The sequence below is a fragment of the Echinops telfairi genome, unplaced genomic scaffold (genome assembly GCF_000313985.2).
Source record: "Echinops telfairi isolate 266 unplaced genomic scaffold, ASM31398v2 ScPeMD7_18;HRSCAF=68, whole genome shotgun sequence".
NCBI classification, from domain to species: domain Eukaryota; kingdom Metazoa; phylum Chordata; class Mammalia; order Afrosoricida; family Tenrecidae; genus Echinops; species Echinops telfairi.
This window is the reverse complement of record NW_022103915.1, coordinates 6,166,049-6,187,479: the sequence shown is the minus strand read 5'-3', so window position 1 is coordinate 6,187,479 and position 21,431 is coordinate 6,166,049. Positions and strand designations below refer to the sequence as shown.

The 21,431-nt window shown below is 44.8% G+C and overlaps 7 non-coding genes across 7 annotated transcripts; all 7 read right to left on the bottom strand.

The window, feature by feature from the left end:
• Positions 1 to 2,810: 2,810 nt before the first annotated feature.
• Positions 2,811 to 2,885, bottom strand: LOC115868855. The gene has a single exon (XR_004045822.1). It is a non-coding gene; the product is annotated as a small nucleolar RNA SNORD113/SNORD114 family (small nucleolar RNA).
• A 1,327-nt stretch (positions 2,886 to 4,212) lies between these two features.
• LOC115868851 lies at positions 4,213 to 4,287 on the bottom strand. Its single transcript, XR_004045817.1, has one exon. It is a non-coding gene; the product is annotated as a small nucleolar RNA SNORD113/SNORD114 family (small nucleolar RNA).
• A 619-nt stretch (positions 4,288 to 4,906) lies between these two features.
• LOC115868856 lies at positions 4,907 to 4,981 on the bottom strand. The gene has a single exon (XR_004045823.1). It is a non-coding gene; the product is annotated as a small nucleolar RNA SNORD113/SNORD114 family (small nucleolar RNA).
• Positions 4,982 to 5,665: 684 nt separating this feature from the next.
• Positions 5,666 to 5,740, bottom strand: LOC115868858. The gene has a single exon (XR_004045824.1). It is a non-coding gene; the product is annotated as a small nucleolar RNA SNORD113/SNORD114 family (small nucleolar RNA).
• Positions 5,741 to 6,395: 655 nt separating this feature from the next.
• On the bottom strand, positions 6,396 to 6,470 carry LOC115868853. Its single transcript, XR_004045820.1, has one exon. It is a non-coding gene; the product is annotated as a small nucleolar RNA SNORD113/SNORD114 family (small nucleolar RNA).
• Positions 6,471 to 14,975: 8,505 nt separating this feature from the next.
• On the bottom strand, positions 14,976 to 15,047 carry LOC115868859. The gene has a single exon (XR_004045825.1). It is a non-coding gene; the product is annotated as a small nucleolar RNA SNORD113/SNORD114 family (small nucleolar RNA).
• A 5,175-nt stretch (positions 15,048 to 20,222) lies between these two features.
• LOC115868854 lies at positions 20,223 to 20,299 on the bottom strand. Its single transcript, XR_004045821.1, has one exon. It is a non-coding gene; the product is annotated as a small nucleolar RNA SNORD113/SNORD114 family (small nucleolar RNA).
• Positions 20,300 to 21,431: the final 1,132 nt, after the last annotated feature.

Genomic DNA, 21,431 nt, shown 5'->3' with positions numbered 1-21,431 from the left:
CCCCCGGAAAAAAAAATGGGGTATTTATTTGGTCCCACCTCCAAATAAACAATATCACCAGAACTTACGTATGATCGGGGAAATAGTAACCTGTGTAAGTGTCATCTACAAACGTCCCAAGTATTTCAGTAACAGCTGAATTCATACTCGAGATGAAATAGACACAAAATCGGCAGTGGGTTTCATAGATAAGGAAGATAGTCAGACATTTATAATATTGATAGTGGCGCACAACTAGAGGCACTACCATAACTTACCTCAAAGCTCACTGTTCATAGACTGGCCCCTGTTTGTTCCTCTTCTCATTTCTTTTTGATGGGTTGTTGTACTAAATAAGAATAAAACTCACATCATGAACCCATGGAAACAAAGCAATGCACATCAAGTGAAATTCGCGTTCCATCTTACCTGTCCAACAGAAACTCGGAAAGATAGAATCATGTTGACCGTGACCCTTGCTTCTGGAACTTGTAGCACAGACATGTTCGGTCATATTAATTTGCTCTATAGATGAATGCTTTTCTTATTTATTAATTTATTAAGTTGCTCTTTCTCAAAAATAAAAGTAACAATAAAGAATCTACTACATTTGAAAAAAGAAACTGACCAGTCTTTAAATCTCTTTATGCACTTCTTTGACACAAGAGTGGTAAAATGGTTTATCAGAGGGAAACGAATTTTTGCTTCATAACAGAATCTCATTAATCGTGAGTGGCTATTATAATTTCAATAGCACACTAGGATATTTAATTTTTATTTGCTTAATTATTTATTTTTAGTAAAAATAAGGAAAACAACCCAAGCATGTTTTATGAATTAATATAGTCAATTATCAACTCTAATAACATAATGAACATCCTTGAGTGCACACCCCAACTTAAGAAAAAGAACATGAGCGTTCAGTATCTTGGACTTTATGTTCCTTACCCTCAACACTAAGGCTCCTTTTAAAAGGTCTTCTGCCATGCTGACTTTGAATAATCATAAACCTTCATTTCTACCAAGAATCTACCATCTTTGGACTTGGTGAATCCTTTCTGGTTTTCCTTTACTTTGAGATAATGCGGCGAATATCCTAACAGATCACCCCACCACAGATAATACATTTGATTATTACTCATATTAAATGCTATATACAGAGAGTCATAAAGCTTTTGCTCAATAGAAAATAATTACCTGTTCTAGAGCATCCATTCTATGGAATGAAAGTCAATGGTGAAAAGAATGGAAGATAAATATGTATTCTTTTCTAACTTAAAAAATTAAGAATGAATCTGAAGGAGCAGTTTAAACATTTGTTAACAGAGCATTATCTCTATTGATTCAAGACTTCTGTTTGATCAACTTATTTGGGTATTGGTTGGTTCATGGAATTATTTATTTCTGTTTCATTTAATAAAATAAGCAAACTGAAACTCAATATGAGCCAGAGTATTACATTTGACTATTATGATTCTGTCCATATGACCTTTACTCCAAGATACACCCCATTAACTGACACTCATTAAAAAACAACAACAAAAGAGAGGGCAGAGAAAGTAGCCACGCAAGACAGTATCTTTGACTCTGACTCACATCAGTACCCAAGCGGTCAACACCTAGGGCCACTCATCAGGGTCTGTAAACGATGAAGGATAGGCCCATAAGTTCAGGGGCAACGTTCCTAAAGGGGATGAAGTGGAGCCAATGATAAAAGGCTTGACACCTGAGTGACACTGACCAGAGCAGCTCACCTTTCCTTGGGCATGTGGTAATTTCTGACTAAGGGGTTGTTGATTGCCCCCTCACCCCCCCACCCCCCTGCCCAACCACCTTAATGATTTGAACAACAGCATAGGCCACCAACCAGCCAAAGACCAAGGACTTTTCTGTCTACGTGGTCTTTGACCATAGAGGAAACCCACCTGGAATGACATCTTTCTAAAGAAGCTTCTGGGGCTTCAACAAATAGCATTTTTGACGATTCCATATGGGCACATCATTAGATAAACCTTTCACTTTTCAGGTATTACATATTATCACAGCATCTTATGGGCACTTTTGTTGATTTTTAGAAAGATATTCAATACTCCCTGGGCTTGATCGGGAGGCACAAAGCCAAGGACATGGCACGGTGTACAGAAGCATGCCTCAGAAAAGAACGTGAAGGCATGTCCCTTTCCGTGGTCCCTGTTCACTGTCTGTGACTCGGGCGCTACCAGGGAACATCGATGGCCCAGAAGAGGGTCAGACATGCTTTTTTCTGTCATCCAGGAAAGATCTTCAACAACTACTCACATCCATTTCCAAGTTCCCCTAACACGGAGTCGTTTGTACCACACGTGACCCTGGCAGAAATGGAAGTCAGCCTGGACCTTGATCCTGAAGGGTACAAGCCAGAACCGAGGACACAACACTGGGAAAACATTCCACCTTTCCTTCATCATGCTAGCAACCAAGAGAGATTGACCCTCCTTTTCTCTAAAGAACCCGAACAAAACCTGTCCAGGCACCATCAACGGGAAGGCTATGGACACTGTTTAACTGTCCAAATGAGCCGTGGCCAAATTAGGAAGTTTTCCCCACTGAAAATGATACCATTCTTTCAATATATCCAAATAGGTACATATTGAGAGTTATAGAATGCTTCCCGCTTTAATGTCTTGTGCATTTAACTGTTTTTGACAGATTCTCTCTTTGATTTTTTAACAACAATCCTGCAGTCAAGGCATATTAGTCCTGAAAGGAGAAGCCCTAGGTCCTTGAAACTGTACACCATCTCTCCTCACTGGCGCTTCCAATCATAGAAGGGGCCTAGACCGTTCTCTGTGTTGGGCCTCAGAGTTCCACACGTGGACCATTCACAGTCCATGGTTCAGACGCCACCAGTGGTCATCATGAGTCCAGAAGTGACCTCGCTTTTCTTCCCTCAAGTGCACCTCTTATGATTGATTAAGACAAGATAAGATCTTCATTACTCACATTGATTCTCCCATTCCCAACGAATGGAGTCAATTGCCCTGCAGGTGACCCTGGTCGACATGGCAATCACCCCAGGCATCCATCCTGAGGGGAAGAAGGCAGAGCAGAGAATACAAATCTTTAGAAATCATCTTCCTTGGTTGATTCCATCTGCCGTTCTTCACACTGACCCTGGGCCAGGTTGACTTCCTCTGCTCTAAGGATGTTATCGACTTCGCGTATACCACCACCAAAGCTAGGGTCCTGCACTTGGTTTTTACTGTCCAAATGGTCCTCAGCAACGAGGTAATCACCCCCCACCCTGAAACGATACCCTTCTTACGGTTTCTGACATACAAAGCAAGTCCGCCTTGATTTTCTACACATGTGTAGAGTTGAACGTTGCCCCACCCTCTTTATTCCTATGAATTTAATTCTTTTCAATGGAAATGTCCGTTGAATCTTGATATTACACTAAAGTCATTAATGATAAAAAGAAAAGCCCCACAGCCTTAGATCTATCCAACCTCTCTCTATAAACACTCTGAACGATGGCAAGGGTCCACATCGGAGTCTGTTCTCAGGCTTGTTGTAGACACACATTATTCATCGCTTCCACCGGTCAGCAGTAGTCCAGAATTGACCTGCAGTTTCTTATTTTGCCCTGACACCTTCTTATTGGTGAATTCAACTTTTAACTGGCACCCCTGAGGAATTACCACCCACAACAAGACAGGATGCTTTACTGCTGTACTCACATCATGTCCATCCTCCTCGACACCAAGAGCCAGTCACTGAGCTGAAGAACCTGGCAGAGAGCTCCATCACCTTGGGAACCACCCTCCTGAAAGGTACAACCAGAGCAGATGATAGAAGGCTTAACATCATAACTGACTTGGGGGTCTCTTCCACCCGCCCTTATTCATGCATTCAGTTAATAACGGACTGGGCGACCTGTCTAATTCTTCCCCCGTAGACTGGAATGGCATGGTGGGGAAAGGCTCGGGTTACATCGCCTATATGGCTCTCGGCCATAGAAGAAACCCCTTAGAATGGCACCTTCCTTTAAATGGGCTTTTAGGCCTCAACAAGTACTACTTCTGGGCCCTCTGTATGCATCTGTCATTGGCCAAGTCTTCCACTTTTCCAGCTTTATTTATTTCATGATTTGTGGGGACACTTTCGCTGATTTTTGAAGATGTTCCAAGGAACTTGCTAGTCTCTGGTTGCAACACCATTTCCTACTGGGGGAGGGGCGGGATTTCCTTTGGATAGGACTTCAGAGTTCCACACGCGTTCTGTTCATTGTCCATGACTCAGACGCCACCAGTGGTCATCATTGGTCCAGAATTGGCCTTCCTTCACATCCACCTATTGCTATTGATTCAGACAAGACCTTTGACTGTTACTTACATCGATTTTTATTCTCCCAACTCATGAGGTCAGTTGCCCTGCATGTGAACATGGCAGAAATGAAATCATCCCGGAGAGCCATCCTGAAGGGGGAGAAGCCAGAGCAGAGAATACAAATATTGAGACACAGTCTCAGTTGGTTGTGGAACATTCCACCTTCCTTCCTCACACTCTTAAGAGATGACCGACTCTAGGTAGTGTTGACTTCTTCTCTGAGAATGCTCGCAACTCCTCACATACCGCCACCAAGGACGAGATCAAGGACTTTGAATTTTACTTTCCCCATGAGCCTCAGCCAAAGAAGCAAGCATCCTCCACCTCGATATGACACCATTTGTATGATATGTGCTCAAAGCACTCCTGGATTTGTCATATATATGTAAATTTGAAAGATGCTTCACCCATATTCCTATGGATTCCATTATGATCAATGGATACTTCCATCTATTTTTCAATAAGATCCTAGTCAAAACTCCTTAGTCATCAAAGGGGAAGCACCAGATCTTCTGACATCTGTTGCCAGGATTAGTACTTCTGACATTGTCCCTCTGGATTGGACCTCAGAGTTCCAGACACACACTAGTCACTGTCCACGATTCAGATCTCATCGCTGATCGACATTGGTCCGGATTAGCCTCTCGTTTGTCATCTGCTGCTATGCACTCACCAGCTGACTGAGACCCAGGGGGAGGGGACGATACCAAAAAAGGCGCACAAACCACTCACACCAAGGGAGGGCGTGTGACAGTGACTCCCCTAGGTGTCCACGCTTCTGACACTGAGAGCCAACTGCAAGCTGGAGACCCTGGTGGGAAGCGCACCACTGTTGTCCTGAAGGGTGTGGAAGAGAGAGAATGATGAAAGACGACACGTTAGCTTTAGTGACGGTCCCTTCCACCTGCCCTTACTCCTGCATTTAGCTAACTACTGGCTAGAGCGGCTGTTTGTCTCCTCTCGAGTGACTGACCAACCTGGGCTGGCCACCAACCAGAGAAAGAACATGACTGCAGCTACACTGCTTACAGGGTCCTTAGCCGGAGCAGGGCCCTCCTGGAAGGTCACTTTCCTGAAATGGGCTTTGGAGGGTTTCAATAGATAATAAGCATTTCTGAGGCCTGGCTAGATGCATTTGTCATTGTTACCAGGGTTCCACATTCCCATTTTTTAATACTTTCCATGATACCTGTGGATAAGTCCATTGATTCTGAGAAATATTATTGCATGAAGAGGGAGCCACCAGCCCAGGGAAATAAGTACTCTTGGTCCATGGGCCCATTTAGCCCCAAAGCAAAGGCTGAGGTGTCCCTCTGCACTGGACGTCCCAGTCCCACGCGCGGACTGCTCATCGTCTGTGCCTCAGACGCCACCGGTGGGCATCGTTGGTCCAGTGTTCTTTGCATACCTCTACTCTGATGGCATCATTAATTAAGTAACCATCATCATCATAAAAAAACACCTAAGGGGACACACAACCTCCCCCCATTAAGACAAGAGCATTGTCTTTGACTCACATAGATCCAGTGCTCTCCACACATGGAGTCCATGGTCGACGAGTGGCAGGGACTGACATCCTCCTGAGGTGAAAAGAGGGTACAAACATGGAGGTATTCTTTCCATCGATCGGGACTCTCCACATGTCAGTTTTCGTGTTCTGGAGGGGACTGACCGGCCCTGAGTAATGCTGGCATCTCTTCTCGTAAGAATAATACTATCTGGCACTATGCCACCAAGTGTGAGCCTGTGGGCTCTGAGAAGGAAGGTCCCAATGATTCTTGGCCAAAGAGGGAACCACTTCCCACCCCTCATGAGTACCATTCTTAAGGAAGGTAGGGCTGGGGTCTAGGAAAAGGGCATTCTTTGCTCTGCCCTGTGCCTTTAGAGACCGAAGATGCTTTGACATTCAGACGTTCTTATCAACGGAATATTTCTGATGCATACTTCTATGTATTTTGTTTTTATAACAGTCACGTACAAAAGCCCCTTAAATCCTCCTGTGCATACAATCCTTTTAACATAGAGAAGAGACCAGGTCTTTCATTGCTTGGGACCTCAGACTTCCAGACACAAACTGTTCATCGTCCGTGACTCGGATGGCAATGGTTGTCATCATTGGTCCAGGATTAGCCCTGGCTTTCTTCTTGCAAAACACACACCTTGTAAGGGATGACTTCCGCAACAACATAATAAAAATTAAGAAATCGGAGATACGTAATTAACACACAATTTTTCATTGCTACTCACATCAATTCCCCTGTTTCTCACGCATGCCATCAAGGTCTTGCACACGATCCCTGCAGACACCGACCTCAGCCCAGAGCATCCTTCCTGAGGGGTGTAGAGCAGAGGATACACATACTGAGGCATTTTTCAGAACTGACCACCTTTCATTGCTCATGCGTTTAGTGGGTGATGGGGCCCTGGGCAATGCTGATCGGAACCACACTCAGGGCGACTTCTCCAAGGACAAGAACGTTGGAGTTGGAGTTGGGCTGTCCAGGTGACCTTTAGTCAAAACAGTAACTCCTCTGCTCTAGAAATGCTCTAGTTCTAAGAATGCTGGGGTTCAAGATACGAAGAGAGTATTCTTTGCTTTGTCATATTCATTTAGAACTGGACTATGTGCCACCGTTTATAGTGTATTGATTGTATTGATTTGCGTATTTTCAATGGAATACATCCATCGACTTTAATATCATATTCAACAAAACAGCTAAGTCATAAAAGGCGATGTACCAGATCCATTAATATTCCTAATATTCATTATCATTTCCACGTAGGGCTACATCTCTCTGTGTTGGCTCCGAGAGTTGCAGAAACCATCACTCGTCATCACTGGACCAAAGTGGGTGCCTTGGGATATAAGTTTTGGATTCCGACCAGCAAGCCTATAGGACGGAGTAGAACCACCTCTTTGGGTTTCTAAGACTTAAAAAAAATCCTTACGGGAGTAGACAGCCTCATCTTTCTCTATATGCTCATGTGCTCCTCTCTCAAAACTCATACCAAAGCCAAGCAAACAAACTCAGCCATCAAGGCCATGCTGGCTCATCAGCCTTGCAGGCTCAGAACGGCCCCTGTGGGTTTCTAAGACGGGAACTTTTGTACGGGGGTAGAAAGATTCATCTTTCTCCCACACTCCTCTCTCAGGGAATTTAAAGATTAGTCTGCAAATTGGGTGGTTGTCGCAGGACTGTGCAGTCTTTTGTTCCGCTGCGGTAGCTGGCTCTCAGCCAGAGCTGACGCGAAGACCTCTAACAACAATCAAAGACAAACTGAACACTAACCCACGACGAACATCAAGAAAATGCTCCTTATTTCTTTAAGGGCCACTTGAAAATTGTTTAATAATTGACCCAAGCTTGGGATTCCTGGCTTTTTTATCATTGTTACATAATGCCATAAACACTGTGACCAAATAAATCATCCAAACCAAGAACTTGGGCAATTATTAAGTGCAGTCTATGCTCTTTATATCCCCATCGGTCACGAGTAAAAATTTTATTACCAGAAATTAGTTCTCTTGTGGTCACTCTGAGTATAAAGTTAGACACTAGAAAGAAAGAAACCGTTGTGATGAACTTTAACGGGTATCTGGTGAATATGACTAATTAATCAACATCTTTGATTGGTGGCAAATTTTTATCACCAGCTTCTAGTTGTCCAATGAGTCGCTCAACTTTAATTGTTAATAGGGTGAGAGCTACCACTGTCTCCATCGCTAAAGGCAAGAGTGGGGACGATCTCTGTTAGACCGGTAGTCTCAGTGCTCCCCACATAGACAAATGTTTGCAACTTGTAAATGGGTTGCATTCAAATGGGATTAATCGAGATGCTTGTTTCACAGAAGTCAGCTCACCCAGAGCCCTTGATTTGGTTGTGTACGTCTATGTCTGCAAGGAAGCCCTGGTGGCACTGCAGTTACGCACTGGGGAGCAATCTTCCAGGTCTGCAGCTGCAAACCACTAGGATATTCTCAGGAGAAAAACAGGGCTTTTATTCCTGTGAGTTGTTACAGTCTTGGAAACCCACATGGGGCAGTTCTATCCTACCCTACCCTACCCTACCCTAACCTACCCTACCCTATCCTACCCTACCCTACCCTACCCTATCCTACCCTATCCTACCCTACCCTAACCTACCCTATACTACACTACCCTACCCTACCCTAACCTACCCTACCCTACCCTAACCTACCCTACCCTACCCTACCCTACCCTATCCTACCCTACCCTATCCTACCCTACCCTAACCTACCCTATACTACACTACCCTACCCTACCCTAACCTACCCTAACCTACCCTACCCCACCCTACCCTACACTACACTACCCTACCCTACCATACCCTATCCTACCCTACCCTCCCCTCACCAAGAGTCAGGATGGACTCAACGGCAGTGAGTGTGCCAGCAAGGAGTTAAGTGTTGGGCTTGCTAACTGGAAAGTCGGTGGCTCAAAGGGAGCACAGCCCGTTGGGAGGAAAATGAGGCTATCTTCTTTCATTTAGTTAGTGAGTGAGTCAACCACCAATTTAGCCCCTGATCAGAACAAGCTAACAAACTTATTAAATTTATCTTTCTATTTGCTCCTCATCCAAACAGGTTATATGCTTCATCTATTTTTAATGGACCTCAATGCTCCCGAAATATTTTAATCATAATCGCTCTCATCATAGGTCCTCCACTTTCATCTGTTTCATTAGTGTATTGATTTATTCACTGATGCACATCTAATAATAGATCGCTATCCACAAAAGCGTTAGAAACCCATGAATACTGCTGTATCTGTCTATAGGCTCACCTTTTCCACAGCTTGAATAGACTGTCTTATAATTGGACTTCAGTAATAGAGATAAAGAAGTAATTCGAATAGCCGTGTCACATCATTCCCACTGTGGGAACCTCGGTCATTTATTTGGCCCACATCCTAAGGATTTAGCAATTATCATGAACACCTTAAACCCAACATCTAGGACATTGTCAGTTTCTTCCATAGTCCAATGTCCTCTTCTCCCCTCAGGAAGTTAACGAAAATGGATCGTGAACGGACCCAAACCAAACCAAGCTCACTTCCATAGAATAGATTGTGCCCCCTCATCAGCCTGCAGGACAGAGTAGAATTGCTCCTGTGGGTTTCTGAGACTGTCACGCTGCAGAGGAGGAGAGAGCCCGCTCTGTCTCCAACAGAGCGGACGGTGGTTTCCAACAGCTGACCTTGTGGTTAGCAGCCTAACGAATGACTACCTCGTCACCAGGGTAGCAGAGATGTTGCTGAAGGCCACAACAACGTTAACCTAAATCAGTGGTTCTCAACCTTCCTAATGCCCTGACCCTTTCATACAGCTCCTTATGTGGTGGTGACCCCCTAACCATAAAATTATTTTCATTGCTACTTCATCACTGTCAGTTTGCTACTGTGATGAATCGTTTGACCCCGAGGGGGTGATAACCCACAGGTTGAGAATCGCTGGTTTAAATGGAATATATAGACAGCAGAGGAGACAAATGTCCTCCACCATTTTCTATAAATAAAATGCACGGTGGCTGGAATGGACGGACTCCCACCACCCTCTCTTTATTGTCAATACAGGGTCTTTTTTGACTCAGGTTAGTGCCCACCTACTCCTTGTATACGCATGGTACACCCAATAAATAATACGAGCTTTTAAAATTATTTTACATTAATTTGTTCACTACCTACTCACGGTGTTAAGAGCCAGCACTGTCATCATTAGGAAATGACTAAATCAGCAAATTCGTGTTCTTTCTCTGTGGTCCAATGCATTTGTTATAAAAATAATAATAAACCAGCCTAGATTTAGAGAATTTTGAATGGAGGTCAAATAAGCACTTTGGCTTACAGCACATTTTATCTTCGGCCCCCAACTGGTATGCTTATTTTATTAACTGGTTTATTTGACTAGCAATTTGAAGAAGGAAGAAAAAAACACACCCATGAAGCCACAACCCACAGGAAAAGGAATAACTCTGAGGATGACAAACAGTTGTCTCTCTGCTCCTGATACACAGAAGCAAAAATCTAGATCTTTGTTCATGGCTCTCACTTGTGAATAAGCTGGTGTGCGTGGACTGTCTCTTACTGAAACCTCACTTGAGCTCATGGATTAGTTGATTCTCGGGTCATTTTCCTTTTAAAAGAAAGAAAATAAACCTTTGTCAGGCCAAACCAGCAGCACCGGGAGGAAAGGCCGGGTGCCTGTCCCGAGTCCTTTGCGCAGTGTGGGGAGGCCCCACCGCTGCCTCCCCTTCCGATTAGCATCAGATGGGCAGAATTGGATTAGCCAGCATCTTTGTTTCATGAGCTTTCTCCACTTTTGGTAATTGGTTGAGTTTGAACATACTCATGCCTTCATTTATATTAATTAACCCAAACTCATCCAGAACACTAAAAGCGACATCTGTCCAGAGTCTCACAACACACCAGATGCCTCATTAGTTATTATTATGTAAGGTACCTAGTGACCAGAACGGCATGCATCAGAAGTCCTGTCGTACAGAACCTTCCACAACAGTCTAGTCTAAGCATAGGCTTCTTTCATTTAGTTAATTGCTGGTAATTTATTTAATTATGCAAATGTTCCCCCTTTTCTGGCTATTAAAACTGGCCCACCACCAACTCAATACAGGCATACCAAACTTGCCGCACAATGGATAAATAACATGCTCCTTCACGGAGGGGGGCACCCTTGACTGCTTTCTTCCATGGCCCTCAGTGCTTCAGACAGGGAGCCACTGAGAGGTGTAAAAAGGTCACGAGGCAAGAGGTGGGCAGATTGATCCCACCTTGAAAGACAGGCCTGATGTTGTGCTTGGAAACCCTTTGCACACACTGGGCCACCCTGAGTCAGAATCAAGTCACTGTCAAACACAAGGCCAATGCTGCAAACACTGTGATAGCTCCCACGATGCCTCCAAATGAACCTTGCCTCCTGTGAGGTGAATACACACAGCTTTGTAAAATTCAGGGCCCTGGAGGGAGGGCTGGACTTCTTCTAAACAATGAGATGACACAGAAACAAAGAAAGAAAGGAATGCAACACTCGAGGTTAGATTGCAAAGCCTGTGACTGCCATCCATCTCGCAGGCTCTGGTGACGTCAGTGGCCACCATGTGGTGAGAGGCCCTATGGAGAAGCCCACATGTAAGGAAGCCAGTCAATGAGATGCCCTATGGAGAAGCCCACACGTAAGGAAGCCAGTCAATGAGATGCCCTATGGAGAAGCCTACACGTAAGGAAACCAGTCAATGAGATGCCCTATGGAGAAGCCTACACGTAAGGAAGCCAGTCAATGAGAGGCCCTATGGAGAAGCCCACATGTAAGGAAGCCAGTCAATGAGATGCCCTATGGAGAAGCCCACATGTAAGGAAGCCAGTCAATGAGATGCCCTATGGAGAAGCCCACACGTAAGGAAGCCAGTCAATATCCCTGAGAGGACAGAACGCTACCAACAACGATGACGCAAGCTAGGAAGCACCACCTTCTTTCCCCAACCTCACTCAACCTTGAACCTGAACTCATGGGAGACCCGGAATGAAGACACTAAGTCACACGGAGATCCTGCGCTCACAGACAGCCTGGGGGTCTGCGCCATGGCAACGGAGAACAAACACAGCCAAGTATGGAAAAAGGGAAACAAGTTGTTTCGTTCACTATTTTCACCATCAGCCCATGCTTCTCCTTTATTGCCCATTGTGTCTTTATATACTTATTTTATATACTTATATACTTTTTATATACTTATTAGCTCCCTAAAGGAGGCCTGGTAACACAATGAGCAAGCACGCGTCTGCTAACAACGAGGCTGTCAGTTGGAGGCCGCCCGTGGCTTCCCTGGAGATGTCTTTCTCCACTTGCATGAGGATGAGCCCTGGAAGCCCTTGGGGAGCTCTTCTCTGCCCTACAGTGTTGCCACGGGTCAAAACCTTCTCAGCATCACACAAAGACAACAGCAACGTGGGTTCTCTTAAAATCCCATGGGGATTATCAATTTCAACAGGCCCCCTGCCCCCAACCTCGATTCTGTTCATTCCTAACGTCTATGGAAGGTTTACATCCTAAGAGGGACTGGGTCCACTCCTGCATATCTGGACTCATCCCATGCCCAGCGGGAACCCCTGCTTCACGAATCATAATACAATCAGTGCTTCTGAATGCCCCAAACCGTTTCTAAAACAAGAGCCTAGATTTCCATAACATCTGCCCACAGACCCTTCCTCAGAGAGGAGTGCGCTAATCCTCTTTGTGTAATACACTCAGTTGAGCAGACCAGGTGGGTCAACCACTGTGCCTGCCTGTGTCAGCCCCGTAGCGGTCTGCTCATTGGTCAGCGCCCGGTCCTCTTTTCACTGAATTTGAGCACGTTGCAAAGGTAGGACAACAAACAACAACGAGCCCATTATCTGAGCCTACCCTGAAAACACTGACAATATCTTACATCTTCTCATTATTCTCGCATCGTTACTAAATTGACTGTCTTTATACACAGAGGGAGGTTTAAATCAACTGTGACGGAAAAATAAAATGGAATAATTAAGTGACTGTGAAAATGAATAAAATGGTCTCGCTTGCTTCTTCTTAATTGACCACAGGTGTGGTAAATTGGTTCACACATGGCCTCATTCATTTTATTTGTATTTGTAGCAATTTATCCCTTTTAATAATAGAGGTAACACCCATGACAAATTGCCAACCCAGAAACAATTACTTTGACTGTTACTTACATAGGTTTCTACCCTTATTCAGAAAGATAACAGCCAAGACCTTCCTCATTAGAGAATGACTGAAACTTCTGGGGTGCATCTGTGAAATACAAAGGTGAAAATAAGGAGGAGGAGGAGGAGGAGGAGGACAGGAAAATAAAACTTTTTTTTTTTCAGTTGAGCCCGAGTCAACAGGAATTGTTTCAGACTCCATTTGGGGGGCTTGCCGTACAGTCTGTAGAAATCGTGAATGCCTTTTCATGTGTGGAAGCGTCCCATTTCAGTGTGGTTCACAGACATTGCTGAAACGGACACAAAACACCAGAAACTGCAGCGACCCCTCCCAGTGTGTCGATGCCCCTCCCCAGGGAGGCAGGGGCCAGGGGGCACTTGGGGTGGGCATTTGGGCGATGACAGAAAGGCTGGTGCCTCAAACCCACCAGTGACTGCAAGGCAGAGAGAGGAGGCCGCCTGCTCAGTCTGGAGATGCGTAGCCTCGGAGAAGCTCCGCAGGGTCGGCTGCGAGTCGGAATCCACGGGATGGGAGTGGGGACCCAGAGAGGGCACCTAGAGAGTCTTCCTAAATAACTCTGGAGGCACAGTTATGGGTCTTTAGGCATGGCTGTTGTAGTTGTTTATGCACATGTGTAGGAGGTAGTTACTTCATGCATGTCTTATGTAGTTACTTCATGGAGGCACGTGTATGTGCCCTAACTTCATGTACGAATGTATCTACACGTGCCGTTACTATGTCAAAAGGTAGGTGGACAGGCAGGGAGCTACTAATGAATGAAAGCACGCAGTTACTTTATGACTGGCTGGGTGTGGTTACAGTGTGTGTGTGTGTGTGTGTGTGTGTGTGTGTAGTTACGTTTGTATGTAGGTCCGCATGTGAGTAGTTAATTGCTCTCTCTGGATATCTATCATTGCTGTGTGTGTGGGGGGGGGGGGGTTTTATCTGATGGAAGTTAAGTATGGATGGACTTATCCAGGGAGGAGTTTAATTATTTATTCCATTTTTAGGGACATTGGCAATGTCAAATGTATCCCAGAATATGACAGAGGGAAACTATTGTACAGTGCGCATTCCAGAAGTGGTGAGAAGCTAGAACCATGTTCTTTCTCTGAAGAGCAGTGGGGTCTGGAGCTCAATTCATCAAGACCCTTGTTGAATAGCTCACATTCTTCATTGCTCTGGAATCTGCATTTTTTTATATGACTGATATAAACATATTCTATCACTTACTCACTAAAATGCCATTAATCTGTTCCGTGAGCCACGGAAACTGGACAATACTAATGAAGGTCCAATGCGCTCATTAACCCACTGTCCCTGAGTCCCGGGGACCCTACTCAACAGGGTTTCTGAGGCTGTAAATCTTATGGGAGAACACGAGCGTATCTACTGTCCTGAAAAGTGGCTAGTGGGTTTGAACCAGCAACTCTGGTTAGCAGCTCAAGGCTGAACCCATTGTGCTATGGTCACAAGGCATCAAAAGGCCATGTCAATTAGACAGTTAATCTACAATGAACTTTTAGCCTCTTCTTTTTTTCTTTTGCCTCTTCTTAATAAAAAACAAAATGCTAACAGCTAACTACCAACCCAGAACAGCTGCCAAAACTCTTACATATTCTCTCTCTCAATGCTCCTTGGTCAAAAGGATCAGCTTTGAATGATTCTTTTTTACTGGAACTCAGTGCTTCAAAAATGCATTAGTAATGATTCTTAATGCATTCCAAAAGCTCGTGTATTTTGACTAAGAATACCCAATTTTGTCTTTTCTCGTTAACGTATTTCTTTGGTCACACAAAGGTTTGTTGAAAATAATACAATCCATAGTCAAGCGCAAGCAGAGTATGTTTAAACTTTGGAGAACATTTATGTTCCATGAAGATAATAAATAGGACCTCAGAGATTATGGGTTTAATCAAAATCCTTGATTCAGACACCCCAGGGTACTCATCACTGGCCCAGGATAAGCTGTCTCTTTCTTCATGTGTGCCTTTTGTTTACATTCATGGATTTAATAGTAATAAAATCAACACACATGAGTTAAAAAAGAACAAGATTATTGAACATAGCCAACATCTGTTGACACGTTCTTTACCCCATAGAGCTAACACAAGAACGTTCTTTTTCCAAATGGCCCTCAGGGATCCATGTATAGATCCACCAACATTCTTGCCACGTACCCTTTTCCATACTCATTCTGGTCCAAGCTTACCACTTTTAAATATTTCCCCCACATGATAAATATAGGAAAATAAGCACCCACAAGCCCAATGGCTTCTCACTATCTTCCACCTTCCCCTGTGCTCCTCTCTCAGCAAGGAGAACACTCGCGGAAACACACTGGGAGGTCGTCTAGCTGCACTGTCCAATTCCATTGGCACGAGTCAGATGTGACTACTAAGGGCTCGCCTCGTGGCTAACACAACTGAAGGACGGAATTCTATTAAAATGGGACTTGAATGTAATCCATTTAAATTGCCCTGTGTGGAGCCGTGCATGGCTCGATTTGATTACTGTAAAACTGTTTTCATCAACCGCAGCACCAAATTAGATGAATTATTTCAAAATTAGTACATTATTCACAAATAATAATTTATTATGACCCCGCAGTAGAGTGTTGGTAGATTAATCATTAAATTAATAATACATCAGATGGATTATTAACCAACAACTACAATTTGCTTAATTCTATGCCTTATATATAACCTCTGGTTCCTCACACATCCCTAGCATGGTCTAGGCAAGGCTTGATGTAAGGAATTCAATGAACACTAATGAAAAAAGCATCCATGTTGAGAACACTGAGTGGTACTTACTTCATTCTCCTGACCCACAGAGGTAACAGCCAGAATCCTTATCAGTAGAGATTCACTGAAGCTTACATGGTCTTCACTCTGTGGATGGAGTTAATACTAATTTTCAAAAGAATGAACGGTCCCAATTTCTATTCCTTTAAAGCACATTACTCATGTGATGTCCGATTAACCAGAAAACTGACTTAAGTGCCGTATTTTTCTTGACCCCAGAAGAAAACCCCTTTTGATAATTCTTTACATTATGACATGGGCACCTTTGAATGGACACTCATGACCAGCCCATGTAGAAATGGCTCCTGAGTATCTTTACCTATATAACTGTGCCTAACCTGGGAAGAGAGTCAACAGTGCACACACACACACACACACACACCACCATTGGTTGTGATAATCACTTATCAATATTTGTGAAGTCACTAACATTGCACACGGGCCATGAATAATGTTGATAAGCCATCATAGGGCCCGTCACATGAAGGAGAGTTAAAGAACTCGACGCCTGTTTTGACTACGACTCAGTAAACAGTGGCTCTTTTCACAAGGCACTCCTAACTCTCTCTCTCCCTTCAACAGCTGACCAGTTACTTCTTCAGGAAGATGCCTTCTCTAGGGAAAACCAAACAACCACTTACATAAAAGAATACTATTGGATCTAATAGACAACTCCCACCAGAAAGAAATAACAGCCTTTATCAATGTATGCTCTTGGAATTAAAAAAAAATTTTTTAAACAAAAACGCTCACTGGCCTGAGACTTTAAATCAGCGTTTCCCAACGATCCAAGGGATGTCAAATAGATGCCTACACTTTCTCCTGGGTTATGGACTCTGTAGTACAAACGTTTTCCATTGCCAGGAAGACTGCTGGGTAATTTTTAATCAAAGTAAATTTGGGAGCCTATCTTTAAATCTTTATGGAAATAGCCGTCTCTCTCCCTCAAAGGGACTAGTGGGTCTGAACCACTTTCCATTAGGGCCGAGTGCGGAGCCCAGGACGCCAACAGAGCTCCCCTGAAACCAGGGCTACAAAGGGATGAATGACAGTCCATGTCTCATCACTCACTCGCCTAAGTTCTCCGTGACCATTCCTCCTTACAGTACCCATTTGTACTTTATTTTAGGGAACCTGGTGGTACCGTGGCGACATCTTGGCCTGCTCTTCCAAACCGCTACCAAGGTCAGTAGTTCAAAACCACTACCTACTCTGCAGGAGAGCGATGGGGCTTTCTACTCCCGTGAAGAGTTACAGTCTTGGAAACCTGGAGAGGCACTTCTACTCAGTTTTATAGGGTCATTATGAAGTGACATCAACTGGAATACACTGAGTTTTGGTGACATGTGCAATGTCAAAATGTCCTCAAATAAATCAAGTCCCTCATTTCTATCTCTCTATCCATCTATCATCCATCCATCCATCCATCCATCCATCCACCCATCCATCCATCCTCTATCATCTATCTATCTATCATCTATCTATCATCTATCTATCTATCCATCTATCATCTATATATCCATCTATCCATCTATCTAGCCATCCATCTATCTGTCTTAGTTGAGCTGAGACGTGTTCATCCACTCCTTGTCCATGACACAGCACCTGATGCGTGCATACCAATGTCCTTCCACTTTATGGCTTTTCCTCCATTGAAATACAGTCGATCCTCATTACTCTTGCATTCTGTATTTGGAAATTTTCTTATGGGTTACAATAGATTTCTAACCTCAAAATCCATCCCTGCCAAGCCGTAGCAATCATTCAGTGGTGGCCACATGCGGAGAATAGGGAAACATTTCAGTTGCCCGAGACACAAGGCCCCAGCTGTGGTCAGCCATGGCCAGTTTAGTATTTCTTCATGAAATGTCTACGGGGACTTTATAGAACACAATGGCCACGAATACCACAAAAGGTGGCTGTACACCAATGACTACCAGAACTACCAGGCAAGCCACGAATGAAAGCCGGGTGGGAACGGACCTTGGTGCCCTTGTTCTTCACCTACAGAAGTCAGGGCCATCTGACATGCTCATCCCTGGAGGGCAGCTGAATCCAGGGTGGCACGTCCCCGCCTCAGGAAAAGGCAGGCTGGAAAGGATGGACCATGGACATTTGGATTTAAAAATAAGACTTCAAGTTAATTCTGCCTGACTCAATGAACTGGGAGCAGTGGCGGTGCTTAGCCATCAGCAGCCCAAGAATGGCATCCGTTTGTGTACTGGCGGACTCAATGTTTCGTGTGGAAGAATGCCAATGAACACATTTTAACCGAGCACCCCACACCAGATGAAACACGGAACCTATTACTCTCACAGAAACTGTACCTAGGACGGTTTGAAGATGAAGGTGGGCCTGACTCAAGCCACGGCATTTTCAATCACCTCCGATGCATGTGAAAGTTGGACAATGGGTAAGGAAGCTTGGAGAAGATTCCATGCACTGAATGACAGCGCTGGAGAAAAGTCCTGAACGTGCCATGGGCTGCCAACAGAACAAACAAATACTTCTTGGAGAAGTACCGCCGGCATGCTCCGTGGCGGCAAGGACGGTGAGACTGTCTGGTGTACTTGTGCGCATGGTCGGGGAGAGACTAGTCCCGGGAGAGACTAGTCCCGGGAGAAGCCATCATGCTTGGTGAAGTGGAAGGGCAGCGACCAGGAGGAAGACCCTTGACAGGATGGATGGACTCAGTGGCTGCCACCATGGTTTCAAAGGTGAGAACAATTGTGAGGCTGGCGCAGGACCCGGCGTGGTTCCTTCTGTTGTCCGTCAGGCTGCCAGGAGTAGGAATGGACTTGGTGGCATCTAACCACAACAACGGATGTCCATATCCGCTACCCATCTCAGCAATGGACCGAATGCGGGCGAATGTTGCCTTTCTGAGACCATTCAACCGCAAGGCCACACTGCACTTCAGTGTGTGCATTCCTTCACTCACTGACCGTGTGAGACCACTCTGAGTCATAGCCACCCCATCTGGCCAAGTCGCACGTTCCCATCGGCTTTCCTAGGCTGGAATCTTGACTGAAGTAGATCACCAGGCCCTTTTCTGCTGGGAGGGCTTGAACCTCCAACCTTTCAGGTCCCAACAAGCCTCATAGTTGCTGTGCCACACAGGCTTCTTATCACCCTTAGCATCATTTCATTATCGATGCTTCATCTTTCAAATCAAGGAAACACAACATGGCAGTGCTCCCAGGGGCCCAAAATAATGCTATTACTCTTCAGTTCTCTAGATCTGCACTTCCTGTGATGATGGAATTCAGGGGTAAATTTGCAAATTTCTCCATCACCACTGTCCAATCGGGTGGCCGCTGGCTACACGCGACTTGAAATGTGGCTGATGTGACTTAAGGAAATGCAAGGACAGAGGTTTGAAACCACTAGCCACTCCACAGGAGAAAGATGAGGCTTTCTACTCATGTCGAGATTTAAAATCGTTGAGACACACGGGGGCGGTTCTACTCTGTCCTATAGGGTTGCTATGAATCGAAGCCAACTCGGTGGCAGTGGGTTTGATTTTGCGGACACTGGGCAAGCCCCCTGAGTGATGCTAGCAACCCACAAGATGCCTCCACACCAGGCTTGTTAGGAACAGGTCAGGGAACACCTGGGATTGAGGTGGACTGGGTGCCCATTGCCAAGGATCGTCCAGAAACAGGCCTTTCCTACAGTTTTCAATAGCTATCGTGGGACTAGGTGCCTGCAGGTCCGAAAGGAGTCATCGCAACCCTCCGTAGGTTCGAAGGGACCACTGCCGGGCCTGTGCCCTCCACACAATTGGGGTTATGTGTCGCTCATTTTGTCTAAATGCCATCTCATCCCTATTACTTTTATCATTAACTATAACAAGTCCATGTGCTATTCTAATTCTACTAACTTACTTATGATATTTATTATACTAAGTCACTTTCAATATCATTATTATATTGACAGTTACTACTGGATACATTAAACCTCAGGGGTAAGTGCCTGATTTGAGTTTCTAAACGTGATGACCCTCAATCCATGACCTGGAAACCCAACGTTGAAGCTCCCATATATCTGAAACGTCATTACCACCCGAAGGGAGAGTGACACTGTCTTATTTCCTTTATTTGAACTCACAACTCCAGGGATGCATTAAGACTAATCTGATTCATTTGCTTCTCTCATAAGTAAGTGAGGTGGGTCCTTCTATGTATTTATCTATAACTTATTAATCCATGCATCCATTGAGATATGATAATACAACCCATATTCATGAGCAATAACAACCCTACAAGCATGATATTGGAATAGCTCATAACTTTTCCCACAGGTGTCAGCCCTCGGTCCCTATTAACAATGGACCTCAGAGTTACAGTTAGGGTTTAATCAAAATGTCCTATTCAGATGCCCCACACGTACTCATCATCGATCCATGTTCCGTACGCTATGCCCTTTATTCAATCATGCAGTTCTTGACTTCTTCCTGGGTTCAGTAATACGAAAATGACCCAATGTCTATGAACTTGGAAGAAAGGGGGGGGGCATTCTTTGTCAGATCCCTGAAGATCTGAATATACCTGTGAGAGATCCCTTCCCACAGACGTGCCCCTCGTTGGGCAAAGTCCTCCGGGGCTCACATGAAGCTGTGAGTGTCCTCGCAGCACAGTGAGTGCAAGGATGGGCCAAGGGGCGTGTCAATGTGTGACAGGTGGTAGCACGAGCAAGTGGGAGATGTTCGTCTCCCACCACAACGAAGGTGAAAACATGGCCTCCCCTGGTCTGAATTCAAAGTCGTTGAGTTGACCCCTGAATGGGTTGACAGTCTACAACAATACGGTGGAGAGAGGTTGTTTCAATCCACGTGGCGCACAGCTCAGATGGACGGCTCGCCAGCGCGAGAGGGACTAAAGAGCCTCCGTCCTGCAGAGACCCGCTATGCTGCAAGAAGCACGTCCGGCACTGGTCGCCCCGTGACCAGCTCTGACTTGATTGCAAGGGGAGCTATTTGATTATTGGGAGCAATTCCCTAGACTCATCCACAAGCCCAACCCCACCAGGAATAAGGTGAACTTAGAGTTTTACTTACATGCCTCTTTTTCTCCTTACCCCTAGAGGGAGCAGGGGCTGGGGGTGCGGCAGGGTCTTCGCCAACAGATGCCAATGAAACCCATGATGGTGTATCCACTCTGCCAAGTGAAAAGCAGATTTTTTCTTTTTATCGTTTTATTCGGGGCTCCTACAACTCTTATCACAATTCGTCCCTACATCAATTGTGTAAGGCACATTTGTACATTCATTGCCCTCATCATTCTCAAAACATTTCCTCTCCACTTAAGCCCCTGGCATCAGCTCCTCATTTTTTCCCCTCAATTGTGTAAGGCACATTTGTACATTCATTGCCCTCATCATTCTCAAAACATTTCCTCTCCACTTAAGCCCCTGGCATCAGCTCCTCATTTGTTCACCTCCCTCATGAACCCTTGATAATTTATAAATTATTATTTTGTCATATCTTGCCCTGTGCGACGTCTCCCTTCACCCACTGGAAAAAGCAGATTTTAAAGA